Raw genomic sequence first — 18,802 nt, 5'->3', positions numbered from 1 at the left:
GAAACACCAGTTAAGTTGTTCCCTGAGCTACTTCATCATATAATTAACTGCTTGGGGCAAAAAGATGTGTTCCTCCATGCAGCCGTTTGATTGAAACTACCAATGCATGTTAAGTGAAGAATTTGGTATCTTCTTTGTGAGCAAATTAATGCAGATTAGGCCTCTTCTTTCTTTTCCAGTTCACAGCAGGTCTGTGCTGACAGATCAGGAGTCAGAATATGTTCCACACCCGTGTCCATCAAACTGACAGTTTTTATTGCTAACACAGAGATCCCTGTTTCCCCATTCATTGCTGTATTTTTACACTGGATTTTGGCTGGAGTGTCAAAAAGGAATTTTTGACTCAGCTTTGTAATGTGAGTTGTGAAACATGGGAATGACATTTCTCTATCTTAGCAAGAAGTCCAAAGTTCCCTGAGTTTAGGAGCAAAAGAATCTATGAAGTCTACATTAATGTTCTTGTTAGTTCAGGTTGCCACTTCCTGTAGTGTCAGGATTTTGCTCCATGTACTCAGACTTCCCAGGCAATAAAGGAGATGATCAGGTCCAGCCAAAGATATTCTGTTGCCTGAGGCAAAAGTGTCACCCAGCCCAAATTCCATGCACTGGCAGTTCCGTCTGACTTTGAAACTGGCAACAAAACAGCATCCTCAGTTAACCTGAAGAAAGTAGGGTGTATGTCAGGTTGTGTGGCACACACAGCTCTAATCTCTAACAGTGGTGAATGGCAAGGGTATCAGGAGCAATGGTCCATCCCCCTGCAAGTACGGGCTGTCAGAGGGGTTTGCCTCACTCTGCCTAATGATAGGACTGGCTCCGGAAATTAGGGTGTGCTGTTATACAGGTTATATTAATACAATCAGTGAATCAGCATCTAACATAGATTGGCTGGATTCAGGGGAGTGGTGGGAGAGAGTAGCTGGGAGACTCTCAAGGGAAGAAGGCTCAGAGCCAGGGGGTTGGTGGTGGGATGACAATGAGATGTCAGAGGGAGTAGAGGGAGAAGACTGGGAGGAGTGTGAGGATGTTTAGGGAGGCAGGAGAGGATATATTATTTTATGATATCCTTCCTAACTTGCATGAGCAAGTTCTATAACTTAGCAGAGTTGTTAAACAATCCCCCTTTTAAATTACACAGCGGTGAGCTAGTTGCAGGCTCGTCTGAGCCTCACTATTTAGGTTTCCTGGCAAGATCCTTTTTTATATCCCTCCTAAAAGAATAGACACAACCATCTGATTAAAGTTAACATACAACTAGTTTACTTACAATCATCTAGTTCACAATAAGATCCCTGAAGGCAGACTTAATTTACAAAACAACATATAACTATATGAACTATCCCATAAGGGAAATAGTCTCAAGTGACTGCAGCTCAGCAGTCACTTCTAACTCTTAGGGACACAAAAATGGAGAACAAGAAGAGCAGAACATGGAGGCTGTGTGCACCTCTGTCCAAGAACAGGCCACACCCACATTAAGTCACATGCAAAGGAAGTCTGTCCCAGCTCAGGAGGAACTAGCAAGTTTTCTCCTGAGTGATACAAAGCATTCCCCAGCATGTGCATTGTAGGAATGCTGTATCTGACTGCAGTACGTTTCTACATCCCACAAGGAGAAGGTGTCAGAAGCTGAAGAGGCAACAGGGTTCAGTGAGCAGGAAGAGGCTGTGGCAGACAGCATTCCAGAATCAGAGGCTGGAGAGGAGAGGAAGGAGGCCAAGAAGCAGAGATGAATCAGGCTGCTGTAGAAGCCAGGGGGTCTCCCGCTCCTGCTGTGACCAGCTCCCCTCCCCCATGGTCTCCCAGAACCAGAAGAGGTGTGAAGAGCGTGGAGTAAAGACAGGTAACACATCAGTCTCAGATTGCTTGGGAAGGACCCGGGAAAGGAGGAAATTTAGGAAACTGTGGGAAGGAGGGGACCTTTAGTCCTTGCAACTGCCTCATTGGGAAAAGCTGTTTTTTTAAAATACAGAGGTCTTCCACAAGACCTCCCTTAGTATTATTTCAGTAAGTATAGCTGAATATCAGTCTTGTGCATGGGTATAGAAATACCTGCACACATGCCCAGAACCTTTTTAATGGCTTTTGAATGGTTTTATTGTATGGTTTTATTGCTGAAAACTGCTTTGATATTTTTTTTAAAAAAGGATATAGTGCTATACACATTTTTTTTAATAAATCAATAAATAATAATAATAATAATGATGATGATGATGATGATGATGATGTATTGGAGGAGTGCAGGAGTAGTGAATGAAAGGAGGAGCCAGAAAACACAGCACAGAAACATTCCATCAAGGACTTCCCCCTGGTGTGGATGGGAAATAACAGTACATCTATGCAAAGTTTAAGTCTTAAACTGCATCTAAAAGCAACTCGTATATCTCCTAAACCTTAGAGAAGTTTGAAGCCTTAAGCAACACAACATCTTTTGTTTATCTGTAGATGGTTTCTTAACAAGTGACCACTAACTGTAGTTAGGCTGGCTTCATTCTTTGATCAGCCTTCCAGTAATGTCAGCTCTTCAGTTATGGTGCTTAATAGTTGGGGATCTTACCTAAGAGCACTTACCACAAAGAGTAACTTTTATTTTAAAAACTTGATGTGTATGGGGCAGTGTGGGGTGGGGAGGGAACACTTTTGCTGTGAATCAGAACAATCCACATGCACTCAAATATCTGCAGTTTTCAGGAGTGTTAGATTCTGCACTTGGAATTCTCATTTAGCTAAAAGATGTGTAAAAACATATGCAGGCAGACGGTTCTTTGGCAGCACACCTGAAGAAGATCAAGCATGTAAATGATTGCTTATAAGTCCAGTAGTAACTCACGTTCACTAAAGAAGTTCCAGAGCTCTCTTTGGAGTATGGTGGAAATAATTTATTTGTTTTGTGGAAAGTACGCTTTCACAGCTAAGCAACATAGCTTTAGGGAATAAATACCAGTGACATAGTCGCATAGGACCTATAATCCAATTATTATTTTTTTTAAATGGTAGCAGAACAATCCTGACATAAAACTAATGCCAAGAGGAATGTATCATGCACTTCAAAATGTTTTCCTAATACATCAGATCTGAGAAGTGAAACTAAGAAGGGAACTGAAAACTTGAGTCATATTGTAAATCCATGGACTTTTCTATACCCCAGGAAGAAAGACACCATGAGCTTTGCAGATAGGACAATTAAGTCTTAATTTGTGAATCCTCTCCTGGTCAGCAATATGTATGCTTTTTCTGGTCATCAGTCCATTATGACAAATCTGACACCTCTCCAGCCAGCAGGAGACAGATTTGTCAAAATTCTGATGGCCTCAAGCCTGTTATTTCCTAACTGATTTTTTAAATAATTAACTTGCACAGCTAAGTATGACCACCATTCATATATCTGAAGTCTTCCTGAGCAGTTGTTGTTTATTAATTACAACAAATGCACAAACAGAGGAATAGCCACAAATGATTTTTTTTTCTTTACAAGGAGAATGTTAAGAGGCAAAATGTGTTTTCTGTATTCCCCAAACTTTCTACCCAGCACACCTACCTGAAAGTTGGTAATGAGTGTCAGCCTTGCAAAGGAATAATTTCTAGAAAAAGAAGAGTCTAGGCCTGCAAGTCACTCTCTGACTACCCCTGTTCCCCATAATAATGGAAGTTAGGGGCTCGACATGAAGCCACCTAGTGGTGAGGGAAATATATGATACCCATACCCAGATGGAGTATAGTCTTCATAATTTCACACACTCCAGCAAAAAGCAAAGAAAACATTTCTGAAGGTCTGCATCAACCTGATCATTTCCCTGAAATCAGCTGGCTATTGCAAACGGTTGTGAATTTGTCCTTTAACACTGAGCATATGGCAGCAAAACTTCACATTAAAAATACTTACAGTGGTACCTCAGGTTAAGAACTTACTTTGTTCCGGAGGTCCGTTCTTAACCTGAAGCACTACTTTAGCTAATGGGGCCTCCTGCTGCTGCCGCACGATTTCTGTTCTTATCCTGAAACAAAGTTCTTAACCCGAGGTGTTATTTCTGGGTTAGTGGAGTCTGTAACTTGAAGTGTCTGTAAGCTGAAGCGTCTGTAACCCGAGGTACCACTATATTCTACTTAAATCTTTCTTTTACATGGGACTCACAATGGTCTGAGCAGTTCAGTTTCAGCAATGGTACAACAACAGATGATTCCCAGGTCTTGGACAACACCCATTTCCATAGTACAGTGGTACCTCGGGTTATATATGCTTCAGGTTACATACGCTTCAGGTTGCAGACTCCGCTAACCCAGAAATAGTACCTCGGGTTAAGAACTTTGCTTCAGGATGAGAACAGAAATCGTGCTCCGGTGGCGCGGCAGCAGCAGGAGGCCCCATTAGCTAAAGTGGTGCTTCAGGTTAAGAACAGTTTCAGGTTAAGAACGGACCTCTGGAATGAATTAAGTACTTAACTCGAGGTACCACTGTACTGGTGAGTAAAATCCATGACTAACATATAGGTTGGTCATACACACAGTGGATTGCTCTTGGTGTTTACTAGAAGTTCAAGAGGCACTCAGTGAGGGGCTGACATTTACGGAGGGAAGTTTTATGATGGGAAATCTATCCCTTACATGACAGCACATTTCTCGCCCTGTAACATGATGATCCAACTGATAACAGCACTGTTTTAACATGCTGCAATAAAAACGTCTAATTTCTTTGTTGTTTTATGACACTGGCTAATTCTGGAATGCTTTCAAGCATGATATTGATATTCACCTGGGATCCGCTTGCATTCAGAAACAGCTACTTCCAATTCAAATTAGCAGACTAAATACGGGATCACAAACTGTACAGGATCACAAACTGTAAGGATTGCTACCAGGGCAATTAGCAAAACTAATCTACTGTAGAAAAGAGAAAACCCAATGATGAATGATAATAAAAAGAAGGCATCAATAATGCTAACATTAAAATCCAATATAAAGCATCCTAGACACAGAGAGGAAGCAATTTTCATTATCAACACAATAAGAGGGATACTATGGTTGCAATAGGAGAAATGATAAGACTTTTTCATTTTAAGTGCAGATTTCTTGTTCAAGCTGTATTCACATTGCATTTCAGGAAGTTCTCACTGGAGACTCCAGAATTTGTAAGGACCTTAGAATCAAAATCGGGACTGAGCTTCAAAGTGCACAGTTCCAAAATTCAATGCTTCACAAAATTAGGTGCCATCCACATTTTGAGTTATTTGAGCCTAATAGTTTCTACCAGCTGATACACCATGACTACACCAAGGCAATTACTAGAGAAATACGAACATTTACCATTTATCATTAACCTCACAGTTTATCTGCCTGAACAATCTCACCAGCTCTTAACCCCAAACCTCACCCTAAGTGACACCAGAAAGGTGTTGTGCAACTGTAGCTTCCATTGTCCTGTTTCAGCGATTACAGGGGAACCCAAATTCTTCCCACACAAAGTACTTCTCTCTTTTTAGTCAGCTGGTGTATACCTTTATGGCCTCAGGCCAAACTCCCAGCAGGATTTTGCCAGCTATTCACATTTATCAGAAAGATTTTACAAATATGGCCTCTATCCAGATTTTTTATGTTTCAGCTGCAATCTGATGATCTCTTCTCCCAAGACATCCCGGTATACACAACGGAAAACATTTATGGCTCACTTTAATTACATTTCATTTTCCACTTTGGTGTAATGAAGCCAAGGCTGGCCCAATACATTTTGAGGCGAACCACAAAATGGCGCCCCCTCCCCACCAGGGAAGAAAGATCTACATCAGGAACAAGGGGGAAGTAAATATCTGCATCGGGTGTGTGTGTGTGTGTGTGTGTGTGTGTGTGTGTGTGTGTGTGTGTTATTGGGTTGTTGTTTTTATTTTGATTATATATGTTGTGGTTTTTATGTTGATCTTTTCTGCGAACCGCCCTGAGACCTCTAGGTTTAGGGCGGTATATAAATTCAACAATAATAATGCAAATAATAATCTGCTGCCCCTGTGAATCCTGTCACCTGAGGTAGTCACCTCACTTTGCCTCATGGGTGGGCCAGTCCTGAACAAAGCAAACCAATAATTTCCCTTCCCTTCTCAACGCAGAGGCTAATCAGGCATAGGAAAACTTGGCCCTCCAGGTGTTTTCGGACTACAACTCCCACCACCCCTAGCTAACAGGACCAGTGGTCAGGGATGATGGGAATTGTAGTCTCAGAAACATCTGGAGTGCAAGTAGATAAATAGGTATCGCTCCGGTGGGAAGGCAAGTGGCATTTCCGTGCACTGCTCTGGTTTCGCCAGAAGGGGCTTAGTCATGCTGGCCACATGACCCGGAAAAAACTGTCTGTGGAAGCGGACAAATGCCAGCTCCCTCGATCTTTAAAGCGAGATGAGTGCCACAACCCCAGAGTCGTTCACGACTGGACTTAATTGTCAGGGGTCCCTTTAGTTTTACCTTACTGGTTTCTGGTAAATTACCAGAACCTTCGATGAACAGCGATGTAGTTTTATTGTTAGGTTTGCAGTTTATATTATATCACCTTTGTATTTCTGTATTCTCTAACCTGATAATGGCATTTTCATACTGATTTGTTTTACGATTAGAAGTCACCTTGTGAGTTTCTTAAAACTGAAATGCTGGATATAAATACCTTAGGCACACATATACAAGGAAATGAAGGGCTAAATTGTCATTATTTGCAAGCACAGGAGCCAACCCCCCACCCCCATAAAATAGTTGGCGTGCATTGCCGTTCAAATGGTGCGAGTGCCACGTCATGTGATCGATTATGCAGGGCAGGGCTGATCTGCCCCAGCCCCCAATATTTTATTCAAGTTGGCACCCCTGTGTGCAAGTTTACACCATCCTTTGAAATATACTGCTCTTGGTGGAAATATCCACACTCATGCTTTTTTAAAAAATGGAATAATTATTTCCCATTTAATATTAAAAATATCAATCATCACTGGTCAAAGAATATGCATTTAATTTTGAAAAAAAAATCTCTTGCTTAGAAAAAGAGATAAAATAATTGTTTTAATTATTTTTGTGCAAGTTATGCTCTCGGTAACATTTGGGTCTAATGTGATTTTTTTTTACTGCTAGTGTGATTTTATTAGGCAAGGCAAGGTGATTAGTAGGTGGACATGACTACGTTCATTCAGGAAAATTGGGATACAGTGGAACCTTGGGTTACATAAGCTTCAGGTTACAGACTCCGCTAACCAAGAAACAGTACCTTGGGTTAAGAACTTTGCTTCAGGATGAGAACAGAAATCGTGCTCCAGCGGCGCAGTGGCAGCAGGAGGCCCCATTAGCTAAAGTGGTGCTTCAGGTTAAGAACAGTTTCAGGTTAAGAACGGACCTCCGGAACGAATTAAGTACTTAACCCGAGGTACCACTGTACAGGATATAAGTCAATTATGAATTAAAATGCTTCAGAGTTGTTGTGCGTAGATGAATCTAAGCTTCAGAAGCCAGGAGGAAATCTTCCCCAGAGAAATAGGTGAAGCATTATATACACCCTTAAGTATTTACGCAACGACAGTCACTGCATTGTTAGGATACACTAAGATACTATTGCACATAGGATGTCCCAGATGGCCCAGAAGTGACCTTTCAGAGAATGATCACACCCTAGGGTGTCTAAGTACTATTGCAACACACCAACATGGACTGAAAATCCACAGGCAAGAAACAAAGGAGTTTAATTTTAATGAGAAAAGAAGTGGGCCGGGTTCACTGAAGCTGCAACAGAGAGGATTAGATTTAGCACTTCACTTATCAAACCTTTATTAGGCATTATGTTGGTAAAACCATAAAAGGAAAATAACATATAAAAGCCTTGAGATATATATAAAAAGGCAGGAGTTGGCTACATACAGATATAAATATATACATATAGAATCAGTGGTTTTCCTTGTTAACCTGCTCCTTGGAGGACTGCTGCCAAAAACTCGGCTACCCCCGCCGTTACCCTTTGGTCAGCGTCGGATAGGTAGAGTCCCACACATTCAGCTTGCTGGGGTTCCAGACCACCCGAAAGGGGGGACAGCACGCGTTGACGGAGCGTACTGTACAATGGGCAATGAAAGAGGATATGCTCTACAGTGTCCGGGACATTCATAGAACATCTGCAGAATCTCTTGCTTCTGGGAATGTTTTGATATCTTCCCCAGACAAATGCTGAGGGAAAAACATTCAAACGGGCCAGCATAAAAGCCCTACGTTGGGCTGGGATTATTAATTTAGAGACGTAATTGGCTCTGCAATCTAAGATATTTAAATCGTAGAATCTGGGGGAGCAAATTTTGTTTACAGCTGCCATAATATTTTGTCTCTCGACATCCTTTAGTCTAGTTAGGATATTATGGAGAATATATTGCTCATTAGAATTGTACAGGAGCTCCAGCTCAATGCCTAAAGATTCAATTTTTTTTTCAAGGTGCTGATACCATCTTGATTTATAAGGGTCTTTGAGCAAATCAGCGAGCAGACTTGATGGAGGGCAGCGAAAATGGCAGCGTAACCAATACTTTATTGAGGTGGACCATGCCCAGTATTCCATTGTGTGTATGCCTATTTCTGCACACATTGTTTCATATTTGATCATAAGAGGGAGTCCAAGAATACGTCTCAAAAAGCTGGAGTGAATCTTTTTTATATCACTGTTATATGCTTGGACCCATAGCGGGATACCATAGAATATCTGGGATTGCACTTTTGCTTGAAATATCTGATTGGCCGCAGGAATAAATTGATTACCTTTCTGATAATAAAAACGGGCAACTGCTGATGAGATGCACTTTGCCTGTTTTATGGCATTTGTGCGATGGGTTGCCCACCCTAAGTTGCTCTGGAATAAGATTCCCAGATATCTATGGATTTTCACTTGTTGGATTTCTTGCCCTCTTATTTTCCATTTCTCTAATTTCCAACCATTCGAGAAGACCAAAATTTTTGTCTTCTCATAATTTATAGAGAGTTTGTTACATTCGCAGTAAAGGATCAGTGAAGATATAAGACGTTTCAGACCCAAGCTCGTTAGTGATAGTAAGACAGCATCGTCTGCGTATAATAAGAGAGGAACTGGTTTCTGATTGAGTTTAGGGGCATGTGATTCTATTTTTTGAAGGTAATCTGGCAAGTCTGATAAAAATAAATTAAATAGAAAGGGGGCAAGAATACACCCTTGTTTTACCCCTTTCGAGTTTGGGATGTCTGAGGAGAGGTGACCTTTGGTGTTAAGTTTGACTTGACAGGTATTGGAAGAATGTAGATTTTGCATTAGAATCAATAAGCGCTGATCAATTTTTAATTCTGTGAGTTTCCTCCACAACTTTGGGCGGTCAATTGAGTCGAATGCACCACGAAAATCTACAAAAGCAGCGTATATCTTAGATTGCCTTTGGGATCTGTATTTTTCAACCAGATGCATAAGTGTAAGACAGTGATCTAGAGTAGAGCAACCTTTGGAGAAACCTATTTGTTCTTTCCCTGGTAAATTTAGATTTTTCATCCAGGTAAGAAGTTTAGATAAGAGGTGCTTAGCGTAGATTTTCCCTATCACTGATAGTAGGCTTATCGGTCTATAATTCCTTGGTTCTTTTGGGTCGCCATTTTTAAAGATTGGAATAATTATTGATCTTAACCATATCTCAGGTATGGTCCCATATTTATCTATAAGAGTAAACAATTGAGCTAAGGGTTCTGCCCACCAATCTATATAGGTCTTAAATAGTTCTATTGGTAGACCGTCTGGCCCAGGAGATTTCCCCGATTTGAAGTTTTTAACTATCTCTCTAATTTCCTCTTCCTCTACCCTTGGCCACTCCTGGAGTTTATTAATTTTATTTTTAATGGTTTCATTTCCTTTAGGTTCACCGTGTAGATTGTTAAATACAGATGTAAAGTATTGGGACCATTTGGATTCTGCAATTGGTGGCAGAGTTAGTTGATTTTCGGCTTTCAGTCCTCCGTACACTAGGCTCCAGAACGCTTTGTTGTTTTTACTCTGAATTGAGTCGAATAATTGTAGCCATTTTTGGGTTGCGTATTTCTGTTTCTTTTCGGCCAGAATATAATGGTATTTTCTTTTTTCATCAAGATAAGAGGGCTCTAGTTTAGTGCGATTATTTTTAAATGTTTGGCGCAGTTTTCTTTTTAGCTGGAAACATTCATCATCAAACCAAGGGCTAGCGCTATATTTAAGTTCCCAAACTTTAGGTGGAGTACTAAGCTCTACAAGCATTTGGAAGATTTCATTATAAATTTTAGGAATATCACAGTAGGAATTAGTGGTCTTTAAGTTGAATAATACTTGTTTTCTCAGGTTAGCTGTAAGTTTATGCCCCACTTCTGCACTCATTTCCTGGGACCATTTTAATTGGGTCATTTGTTTGTATTGAGAAGGTTCTATGATATTGTGCTTAGTTATTTTGGTTTCGTCCTTTAAGCTAATAGACAGCAATAATGGCTGATGATCGCTTTCAGTGCGCGTTCCAATTTTAAGGTCCATGATCGAATTTATAATATTATAAGGGACAAGAATATAGTCGATGACACTACATCCTCGGGGGGAGAAGTATGTAAACTCCCCGCTTCTATCGCCATTTGTTGAACCGTTCACAATCTGCAAATTAAAGTTGTTACATAATTCAAGTAGGCGTAAGCCTTCGTTGTTAACAACCCTGTCTCTGGAGAATCGTCCTATTTTCAGGGCATGTGCGATATCATTATCAGTATTCCAATTTAGTTTGCTACATAGTTGTTCATTGTTGGTTCCCACTCTGGCATTAAAATCACCTGCTATTATCAGTGAGGCATTTGGGTATTTATCGGACAGATTTTCTATATAAAAGGTTAGTTGTGACCAATTTTCACTACTGATGTTGTTTTTGGTTGGGGGGATATAGACATTTACAAGTAGCAAAGAGTCTTTTTTTTGGGTTAAAAGTAGAGCTTGTGCAAGTGGTAAACATATTTCTAGTTGCTTGATTTCAAACCCTAAGTTGTCTTTGATCATACAACAGAACCCTGCTTTCGGCCGGCCCTTCGTGTTTGTTTTCAATGCGGGTTTCGTATAGGAGATGAATCCGTTAATTTTAATATCTCTAGTTGACCATGTTTCTTGTAGGAGTATTAGTTCAAAATCCTTAAAGAAGTTCATTAGGTCTGGGTCTCCGTCTTTGTTTCTCCACCCTGCGATATTCCAGGACAACAGGCGTAGGATCCGTTTTTGGGTTGGTGGCTGGTTGACAGCATTTAGTCATTCTAGTTCTGTCATTAAGTCCAGCGAGGAATTTTTTCTTGTGCAGATACAGCCATTTGTCGCTGCTTTCGGTGGGGGACGTAATGGTGGATCTTTTTGATTCTTTTTTAAAGTGCGGGAAATTAGAATTTCCTCCCTTTCTTGATTTTCTTCCTTAACTGTTCCTTGTTCCTGAGAGATTTCTGTGGTTGGTGGGCTATTATGGACAGTAGGACTGTTTTTAGTCTCTACTTCCATTTCTTTGGCCTCATTAGGTGTTGAGCTCGGTGTGTCAGGTCTGTTGGAGGTCATCTTTTGTTCGGCAAAGTTAGAGTCCTTTGTGGTACTTAAATAAGGGGTACCTATTTCGTTTGGAGCTAGTATTTGATATCTCAGCCAGGAGTTTGTAGTCTCATTACTGGAGTTTTTCCTTGCCGTTTCATATTCTAAAGGCGGCTGGATTTGTAGCTCTGCATCTATACATTTGAAAGTTCCATTTGCAGCTCTCTTTTTGACTATGCATTTTGGGGAAAAGGCTGGCAAGTGTAAAGTTTGATTGTGTATTGTATCTACTGCATTTTGTTGACCTTGTCGGTGAATTTCGGTCAATCTGGCCTGTAGTTTCGTCAATTTACTGAGTATGTTTATTTGTTCTTTATCTGGTAGCTTGGCAAAATTACTCAGCAGATCTTCTTCTTCTGGGACTGTCCAGTCTATTGTGTCAAGGGCGAGGTTGTTATTTGATGCTACAGTCGCATGGTTTGGGAGCTTGGATTTTTCTTGCGTAATTTTCCGGGTAGCTGACTGCGGTTTCTCCCATCTACTGGATTCTTCCACGGGGGTAGGGGAGATGTCGGCTTCTGGTGGAATGGCCTTGTTCATATTATTCTGTCTTTTAGATGCAAACAATGGTCTGGGTGATATATCTTCAAAATGTCGGCGTGGAAAAATTCCTTTCTGGGCTAAATGAGCCTTTACCCTTAAGATTTTAGTTGGGATTCTATGACTACCAAATCTTAGTAGTACTTTTTTGGAATATCCGTCGTTAGTGAGCCTCTTGACTGCTTTTAAGTCAATGCTTCCGCCCTCAGAACCAAGGAGCAGATTTAGATGGTGTCTGGCCCAGAAAGGTGACTCCCAGTAAGGTAGGGGTCCTCTATATGGAAAAATGTGGAGAACAATCTCACATGGCCTCAGTATCAGGTTGATTGAGTGAGGGGGGCTTCCTCTGATTTTTGACTGATTTAGAGGTATAAATTTGTATTTGTTCTGTTTATTTCCAGGGGTTGTTAAGGATGGCAAAAAGGGAGTGAGTTGCCTCCTTTCATCTGGGTTATCCAGCTTCTTGGAGATGTTTTGTAATTGTTCAAAGATTTTTTGAACTGTTTGAGCAGTCAATAGGCAGCATTCCTCCAGCAGCTCCACCTTTCTATCAATTAGTGCTTGTGCCTCGGTTATGGGAGTAGTAGCCTTGTCCTCATTTACTCCTAGGGATATCTCTTCAATTGTCTTTCCATGTAAGGAGTTGAGGAAGGTTTTGGGAGGAGATACGTGCTGTTTTTGAGGTAGCAGGTAATTATCTAGATTACTCTGTTTAAAACCAGAGGGCTCTGTGTCAGTTTCTATATCAAGGCACCTGGGTCTTTTGCCTCTTCTCATTACTAGATTCTTAAATCAATGAGATCCGACTTCTAAATAGAATGATAAAGTGCTAAAGTTCTCTGGTCACAATCTCGTTCAATTCTCATTCGGTCCTAGCTGGACTGCTGCGAGGTAAGTAACGAGTAACTGGGAGGGAGTGCCTGTGAGGGCGATCTGGCTGCGACATCTGTCACCCCATTGATCGCCAGGGTTGATTCGGCTGATCTGGCTGGCTAGGCGGGTGTCCCCTTCCTCCCTCACCGCTCCATGTGCGTCCCTCCCGAAGCTGCGCGCTCGGTGGAAGAGGACGACCATCCCAGATAGAAGGAGTGTACCGTTCTTCGGTCAAGGGTATACGATAGCTGCGCTCCCCTGCTAGAACCTCCAAACAAGCTCAAGATTAGATTTAGCTTTCTCCTGCCAGTAGCGCCATGTGGAGGATTTCATGCAAGTTAGGACAGAGTATTATTTCTTTTGCCTGACCTCAATGTACCTGGTAGGTGTGGAGAAGGGACAGGCGCTTTAATTCCCAACTGAGCTGCACAGGGAGGAGTATCTGGGAGAGAAGATCCTAGTTAAACCAGCGCATTGCTCAGTCTCCCAGGTTACACCTACTCGGTCAGTGGACCTTGTTAAAACACTGAGCCACAAACACACTTTACAAAGGTAAGAACAGAAACCAGCTTTATCTGTGACAGTGGTTGTTCACTAGTATGCACCATTCTTTCTAGAAGCTGAGTGTGACATCTTGAATAGCTTCTGCCAAATCATTCTAGATCAGTGTTTCCCATATGGCTCCCTGGGAGCCTCCAGGATATTCTAAGGGGCCCCCAAGTGAAAAATGTGTAAATGGGGAGCCACAGCAAGAGCCTAGGGGACCACAGAGGGAAGTGACAAGTGATTTTTTAAAAAAATCCTGATTGGCTATCTGCTTGGCCAATCACAAGCGGGTAAGGGGGTGGTCCACCAGGGCCTATCACTCCTTTTTGCCAGGTGCAATTTTATTGGAGCAGTCCTGGTTCGTTTCCAGCGGGAGAAGGCAATCGCTGAGGCTCCTGTTTTGACCAGTAGAGCCTGTGATCCACAACCCCAGGTCAGGTAAGAACGGTGGTGGGGTGGCAATGGGTAGGGCTGGGAGAGCCAGAGATGCTTATTGCTGCCACCAGAGCAGCAGATGTTTGAGTAAAGCAGGGATAGAATGACACTGAGATGAATATGGCAAATTTAAGCAGCATCAGAAGTTAGAGTAAATCAGGGATGGAGAATTACTGAGAGGGAAAGTTGCCATTTTAAACAATGGCAGAGATTTGAGTACAATGAACTCAATTTCTTGAGGACAGCAAGAAATGAGTTTGTCTTGGCTGTTTTGGTGCTAACATCTCTGCTGTACCCATCTCTACTATTCTTCATTGTTAAAACTAGGTGGGTTTTTTTAACCCTTCAGTGTTCCTCTATCCCTGCTTTGATCAAACCTCTGCTGTTTCCATCTGAAATTCCATTCTCAGTATCCTTCCATCCCTGCTTTACTCAAAACCCTGCAGTTGTTTAAAACTGCCATTTCCCTCTAAGTGACCCACCTTAGAGTTCTGCCATTGTTATGCCAGACACTCACTTCTTCTATTCTTATTATCAAACATAATTCAAATGGTCCATTTTAAAATCCTGTCTACCTTGGGCAAGCTGCTTGGCAAAATGTCATATATAGCAGCAAAAGCATGATTTCACCCAATGAGGATGGGAGGGATCTCCTTTTAAACCTATGTTGCACTGAAGTAACTAGAACGTAATTAATACAGCTGGCATAATTAACTGCAGCATACTGTTGGCACGACTGAATTTAGGCCTAGAGGAAAAGTGTGGTTTGTAATATGACATGCATGATGCAGAGATTATGTAGTTCCTATCTTGGATACTTAGCGTTAATGGATCGTAGCACGTCTGAACTAGAACTAGCAATGGGGCACACCTCTGTATTGACAATCACGGTGGTTATGATGTGCTCTATTAGCTGTTAATTTAATTCAGCCCTCAGGCTTTTAGCAAATGATAGAAGATTTCTTGCTTTTCCATTTTTCCCCATGATAAACATTTGGAACCCAGCAGCAACCCTAAAAGAAGAGGATACATTCCACAGCTTCACTGTATAATTTTGAGGTGTTATTGTGTTTTAAAATATGGATTCAATAATTGTTTAGTTATACCAGCTCATGTTAACATTTTTCAGATAGTACTGGAAATGTTTATGCGTGGCCTTTCTTCAATCAGCTGTCTCGCATGGAAAGTATAAAAGCGTGTAAAGAAGGAGCTCCTTTTCAATCATCCAATATTGTTCTCTACATCCCAAATAAAAGATTGCACACACTTGTCCAATAAGATAAAATACGCTCGCACTATCAGTTTAAAAACACTTCCCCACTCCTCCCCAGAAAAAATGCAAACCATTTCTCATTCTACTTTATTATGGGGTTGGAATTAGAAAGAAAGAAGGTTATATTTATGTTTTATACCAAATGTTTAACTCTGAATATGCTCAAAGAGTTGTACAGGGGTTGTAGTTAATAATCTTGGCTCCTTTGGTTCAGCTAAAATGCAATCCGCACTATAATAAACACATTAAAAATTCATACTGAAGTTGTTCAAACTATACCCTTATTATAATTTACTTCCACGGTCTTCATCAGTATCATTTATATCTTACACATGTGGTGTATAAATATAACCTCTTGAGGCACATATATACATTTGGATTATCCTATGAGTATTAAAAAAGAAACACTCCAATGCAGAGTATGATTAATTGACTTAACAGTTGGTAGTTTAGCTTTTGTTAATATCCTCAAAGGCAGTTTATACTTTGAACAGTTCAATGTATATAATCACTATTATTTTAAAAGGGTCCCATCCCATCTTTGAAGGAAGAAATGTAAATGGCTAATGTAAGCATTAAAACTTGAATAACACTCCCAAGGAAAAGGGATAAATTGCGCCAACCTTTGACTGAAAACCCCCACATACATCATAAAACTTAAGTGGGAGAGTACGGGCTAATGATTAAAAGATGAAAAATTTGGGTGGCTTCAGACATGCATTTACCACCTCAGATGCTGGAAGTTTTGCTAAGTACATTGCTGAGCAATGCCAGGTTTTCAGTGCTGTCAGAAAGAGACGATTAGACATGAATTTGTGTGTGGTAGCAAGCACTGTATTTGCCAAAACTATCTTTTTGGAAGTGGGACATTCAAAGCTGGAGAGTTTGGGTTTCAGCTTCTCTTAATTTGGGGTAAATGGTTTATTTTATTTAAGGGATATATACTTATTGTTTCGGTTACTTTCTCCACAGCTGTGATAACCTTTGCTGACTCGCCCCCTTACCCCCGTCCCAGGAGAATATCTTACAATAAGCCATGTGGGCCTCATATAAAGACAAATATGTTATGCACCTGCCCTTCAGAACTACTTTTTAAATTCACATGCAAATTTATTTAGATTTGCTTCATTAATAAATAAATCAACCAAGATTTTTAAACTTCTGGACACAGTCAGTCTTGGCGTCTAGGTGCAGTGATGGGTGAGATGATGAAGAAAAAGAGGAATGAGAGAAGAAGTAATTTGGGAAATACAAATCGACAGCCATGGCAACACCGAAAGCTGCTTTTTACTGAGTCAAGCCATTGGTCCATCTAGTTCAGTTTTGTTTACACTGAGTGATAGAGGTTCTTCAGGCCTTCAGATGAGGATCTTTCCCAAATGCCAGGGATGGAACCTGTGACCTTCTGCATGCAAAGTAGTTGCTCGGCCACTAAACTAAGGTCTCTTGTCTTGTCTGATCATATATTGCTTTGATGAATTTAACACAGAATGAAATAGTACAGTGTTCTCCATCCTCAGGTCCCCAGATGTTGTTGGAATACACCATCCCTGCAATTGGTCAAGCCGGCTGGGAATGAAGGGAACTCTAGGCCAACAACCTGTGTGGACTGAAGGTTGATGAACACTGATAATAGCAGAATTGGAAAAACAGTCACAAAATTAGATAAGATTACATCTTATTGGGGACGCAGGTGGCGCTGTGGGTTAAAGCCTCAGCGCCTAGGACTTGCCGATCGAAAGGTCGGCGGTTCGAATCCCTGCGGCGGGGTGCGCTCCCGCTGCTCGGTCCCAGCGCCTGCCAACCTAGCAGTTTGAAAGCACCTCCAGGTGCAAGTAGATAAATAGGGACCGCTTACCAGCGGGAAGGTAAACGGCGTTTCCGTGTGCGGCTCTGGCTCGCCAGAGCAGCGATGTCACGCTAGCCACGTGACCCGGAAGTGTCTCCGGACAGCGCTGGCCCCTGGCCTCTTAAGTGAGATGGGCGCACAACCCCAGAGTCTGTCAAGACTGGCCCGTACGGGCAGGGGTACCTTTACCTTTACCTTTACATCTTATTATTCCTTTAAAGAAGGACTAGTGTTCTAAATCTAAGAAATCTGATGGGGAATAGAATGGAGATTTATAATAGAAGGCATCATAAGTTGTAAAGAATATGTGCGCCCTTGGCATTTATGAGTTGTTGGTAAAAGTGAAGTCTGGATAAGTTTGTGAGAGATGGTTTCACTTATGTAATATTTTATTGTTTAATAGGTTGAGGGATTTGAAGCAGCACTCTGTGGTACGGAGGCAAGCTGTGCATCATCTTGATCCTATTCCTGGCTATTTAATTAGCAGCGAACACAGCGCTTCAGCCAGAACCTTCCTGAGCTCCGCTTGATGAATAAGTGCAAAGGAGACAAACTGAGAATGAAGACTTTGTTTTTGTTTTTCCCCTCCAAATCACAAAGGCTTAAAAAAGCAACTGCACACTTCCTACTCGACCCGAAGGCCTTTGCCCATGGGCAAGGCGAAGGAAAGCACTTTGTTTAAAAGGAGTGTTGGGGAAGAGCTGGTCACAATACTGAGATCGATCAAAGTCTAGCATTTCTATCTTATCTATTTGGAATCGTATAATTTGAGAATTAAGATGCCCCTAAGCTTCGCTCCTCCCCACCATCAAATTACATTCAATCATGGCGTGCAGAAAAGCGGTCCATGAGTTAGCAGCCAGATGTTATCATTACAGGCCTTTGCTTATAAACCGATGCTGAAACCTGAGTGGTTGATGAGGCTAGCTAAGCAGTTGTACCTTTGACCTGATTGCATTAAACTTGCCCTATCAATTTAAGCTTAGTATAAACACCATTTCCCAGAGTCCCTCATGACTTCGGTGGTGAGAAGAAGCTGACTAAGCCTAAACATTTTTTAACAGCAATCTTGTCTTACAACACCAAGGGGATTTGCTATGTATCTGGGGCTTTATAAAACCATATGAACATGCTGAAAGAATTAAAGTCCTTTAAAAAAGAAAAATTGATGGTGACAGTCCTTTCTGAAAACCAGTATGTAGGATGTCAGCACAACTTGGAAACTAGCCTAATATAGTTTTAAAGAATAAGATGGATTTGTGTACATTTCAAACAGTTGCTCCTCAACTTTTTTTTTTTTTAAAAAGAACAACCTTTTTCAAATCATTAGCATTTATTTTGAACTAAACTAGATCTCCCGCCCCACTCCCTGTCCTGGGAAGGAGATAGTGGTTGACATATCTTCCCAGAATTATATGATATTTTAGAGTCTCTTTACAGTCTAGAAGTAGTGCATATTTTTCCTGCCACATTATTATTATTTTTAAAATGCACATTACTCCCAAATAGCTATTTTCAAATGAACTGAAGTTGCAGAAAGATTTCTACAATTAAGAACACATTTTTTGTATTGTATAAGGCTGATAATGTTTCAATATTTAACAAGACATATAAGATTAGCAACCTTCCCCCACAGATGAAAGGCAAAGGGTTTAAAAGACAGCAGGTTACTAGGTGTTCTGTGCCCTCTTGATCTGAGCAT

General features: G+C 41.1%; 1 protein-coding gene and 1 long non-coding RNA gene across 2 annotated transcripts in view; one reads left to right on the top strand and one right to left on the bottom strand.

Annotated features, from left to right (window-relative positions):
• Positions 1 to 18,802, bottom strand: part of GMDS (GDP-mannose 4,6-dehydratase) — a 297,379-nt gene that overhangs the window by 13,992 nt on the left and 264,585 nt on the right. The gene's annotated exons all lie outside the window — the stretch shown is intronic.
• On the top strand, positions 1,322 to 18,398 carry LOC307220983. The gene is made up of 2 exons (XR_013841248.1): positions 1,322 to 1,843; positions 17,504 to 18,398. It is a non-coding gene; the product is annotated as an uncharacterized lncRNA (long non-coding RNA).

The sequence above is a fragment of the Podarcis cretensis genome (genome assembly GCF_951804945.1).
Source record: "Podarcis cretensis genome assembly, chromosome: 7".
In the NCBI taxonomy this organism is placed as follows: Eukaryota; Metazoa; Chordata; class Lepidosauria; order Squamata; family Lacertidae; genus Podarcis; species Podarcis cretensis.
This window is presented reverse-complemented; position numbering and strand designations above follow the sequence as displayed.